Raw genomic sequence first — 3,990 nt, 5'->3', positions numbered from 1 at the left:
ATCTCATACAACGCTGTGTACTACTCCCTTCACAGAACAGCGCAAACTGGCTCTAACCAGAATAGAAAGAGGAGTGGGAGGCCCCGGTGCACAACTGAGCAAGAGGACAAGTACATTAGTGTGTCTAGTTTGAGAAACAGACGCCTCACAAGTCCTCAACTGGCAGCTTCATTAAATGGTACCCGCAAAACATCAGTCTCAACGTCTACAGTGACAAGGCGACTCCAGGATGGTGGCCTTCTAGGCAGAGTTGCAAAGAAAAAGCCATATCTCAGACTGGCCAATAAAAATAAAAGATTAAGATGGGCAAAAGAACAGACACTGGACAGAGGAAGATTGGAAAAAAAGTGTTATGGACAGACATCTAAGTTTGAGATGTTCGTATCACAAAGAACATTCGTGAGACGCAGAAAAACTGAAAAGATCCTGGAGGAGTGTTTGGCGCCATCTATCAAGCATGGTGGAGGTAATGTGATGGTCTGGGGGTGCTTTGGTGGTGGTAAAGTGGGAGATTTGTACAGGGTAAAATGGAGCTTGGAGAAGGAAGGCTATGACTCCATTTTGCAACGCCGTGCCATACCCTGTGGACGGTGCTTAATTGGAGCCAATTTCCTTCTGCAATAGGACAATGACCCACAGCACAGCTCCAAACTATGCAAGAACTATTTAGGGAAGCAGCAGTCAGCTGGTATTCTGTCTATAATGGAGTGGCCAGCACAGTCACCGGATCTCAACCCTATTGAGCTGTTGTGAGAGCAGCTTGACCGTATGGTACGTAAGAAGTGCCCATCAAGCCAATCCAACTTGTGGAAGGTGCTTCAGCAAGCATGGGGTGAAATCTCTTCAGATTACCTCAACAAATTGACAACTAGAACGCCAAAGGTCTGCAAGGCTGTGATTGATTCTTTGACGAAAGCAAAGTTTGAAGGACACAATTATTATTTAAATTAAAAATCATTATTTATAACCTTGTCAACATCTTGACTATATTTCCTATTAATTTTCCAACTAATTTCATGTATGTTTTCATGGAAAACAAGGACATTTCTAAGTGACCCCAAACTTTTGAACGGTAGTGTATGTGGTTTATGAAGTATAACTACACCCATTTGCATTCAAACTGTGCCAGAAAGACAATGAAATCACATGTTGGACTACGCTTGCCATGCAATATTTAATTCAATAGAAAACAGATTGGTATTGTGAAGTACAAATTCACAGCGTAAAATGACTAATCAGTAAATCATGTACCACCTTCTGTACTCATAGTTACAACAAAGCCATACAGTATGGTAGTCTAGTGCTTCATATATACTAAACAGTAAGTACTGTGTGTAGGGTATAAGAAACACAGGAGCACCATACTCTATACAAAATATTTCAAGCCAACTGAACAGTTGGAAGATATGAACATTGCAGCAATTTCACTTACAGTGATAACTACTGTATCACTGAATGAAAATACAAGCTCTCAGATCTCCCCCAAAACCAATGAAATAGAAACAAATCATTTAGAAATCTATCCAGAGTACACCAGAACAAGTACAACTAAAAATCATGCATTACAAAATCATTTAAACAACTTTTAAGGCAGAGTGATTAAGATCTTCACAGGCTTCTCTGAGTATTAATTGTAAGGACTGCATAGAAGTTGTGCACAGATGCTACAAATACAATGTGTAAAGTGTCTGTGTGAAAAAATGGCGAGAGAGGATTGGTATCGGAGCAAACTCCATACATGCATCTGTAGTGGCAGGCAGTCAAGTAGTAGAACATACAGCAGAATAGGAATGAAACAGTCAGATATGGTTTCTAAAACAATGATAACTATGACATCACGTTCAGCAGAATATTGTTGATTCATCAATTAGAAAAACTATCTACATTTGTTCATCATTCTCATATATCTGGCAGCATTTGGTCCAACCGTGTTTTAAAAACTACACTTGCATATCAGATATCCATTAACGACTGGATAGAATAGTGGTTGCTGTGTATCAGGTCAGTGTGACAAGACACCAGTAGGATCAGATGAAACAGTGTTCACCCAGTGAAAGCAGACATTAACCAGCTACAGTGTTAAATAATCACAGTGCATGTTGGTGTGGTTGCTCCCATCACTATTCAGTCAGTGTAATCATGTGACCAAACTCCTTTTCACTAAGAGTAATAGAGTATTGAAGAGAACCATAATAATGACAGAGTATTGAAGAGAACCATAATAATGACCGTATTAAACAGCACCAGAGTATAGAAGAGAACCATAATAATGACCATATTAAACAGCACCAGAGTATAGAAGAGAACCATAATAATGACCGTATTAAACAGTACCACAGAGTATAGAAGAGAACCATAATAATGACCGTATTAAACAGCACCACAGAGTATAGAAGAGAACCATAATAATGACCGTATTAAACAGTACCAGAGTATAGAAGAGAACCATAATAATGACCGTATTAAACAGTACCACAGAGTATAGAAGAGAACCATAATAATGACCGTATTAAACAGCACCACAGAGTATAGAAGAGAACCATAATAATGACCGTATTAAACAGTACCAGAGTATAGAAGAGAACCATAATAACCATATTAAACAGTACCACAGAGTATAGAAGAGAACCATAATAATAACCATATTAAACAGTACCACAGAGTATAGAAGAGAACCATAATAATGACCGTATTAAACAGTACCAGAGTATAGAAGAGAACCATAATAACCATATTAAACAGTACCACAGAGTTTAGAAGAGAACCATAATAATAACCATATTAAACAGTACCACAGAGTATAGAAGAGAACCATAATAATGACCATATTAAACAGTACCACAGAGTATAGAATAGAACCATAATAATGACCATATTAAACAGTACCACAGAGTATAGAACCATAATAATGACCATATTAAACAGTACCACAGAGTATAGAAGAGAACCATAATAATGACCGTATTAAACAGTACCACAGAGTATAGAAGAGAACCATAATAATGACCGTATTAAACAGTACCAGAGTATAGAAGAGAACCATAATAATAACCATATTAAACAGTACCACAGAGTATAGAAGAGAACCATAATAATAACCATATTAAACAGTACCACAGAGTATAGAAGAGAACCATAATAATAACCATATTAAACAGTACCACAGAGTATAGAAGAGAACCATAATAATAACCATATTAAACAGTACCACAGAGTATAGAAGAGAACCATAATAATGACCGTATTAAACAGTACCAGAGTATAGAAGAGAACCATAATAACCATATTAAACAGTACCACAGAGTTTAGAAGAGAACCATAATAATAACCATATTAAACAGTACCACAGAGTATAGAAGAGAACCATAATAATGACCATATTAAACAGTACCACAGAGTATAGAATAGAACCATAATAATGACCATATTAAACAGTACCACAGAGTATAGAAGAGAACCATAATAATGACCGTATTAAACAGCACCACAGAGTATAGAAGAGAACCATAATAATGACCGTATTAAACAGTACCAGAGTATAGAAGAGAACCATAATAACCATATTAAACAGTACCACAGAGTTTAGAAGAGAACCATAATAATAACCATATTAAACAGTACCACAGAGTATAGAAGAGAACCATAATAATGACCATATTAAACAGCACCACAGAGTATAGAAGAGAACCATAATAATAACCATATTAAACAGTACCACAGAGTATAGAATAGAACCATAATAATGACCATATTAAACAGTACCACAGAGTATAGAAGAGAACCATAATAATGACCATATTAAACAGTACCACAGAGTATAGAAGAGAACCATAATAATGACCGTATTAAACAGCACCACAGAGTATAGAAGAGAACCATAATAATGACCATATTAAACAGTACCACAGAGTATAGAAGAGAACCATAATAATGACCGTATTAAACAGCACCACAGAGTATAGAAGAGAACCATAATAATGACCGTATTAA

This window comes from Salvelinus namaycush, chromosome 5 (assembly GCF_016432855.1).
Source record: "Salvelinus namaycush isolate Seneca chromosome 5, SaNama_1.0, whole genome shotgun sequence".
Classification (NCBI taxonomy): Eukaryota; Metazoa; Chordata; class Actinopteri; order Salmoniformes; family Salmonidae; genus Salvelinus; species Salvelinus namaycush.
The sequence above is the reverse complement of the archived record's forward strand: the minus strand, read 5'-3'. Positions refer to the sequence as shown.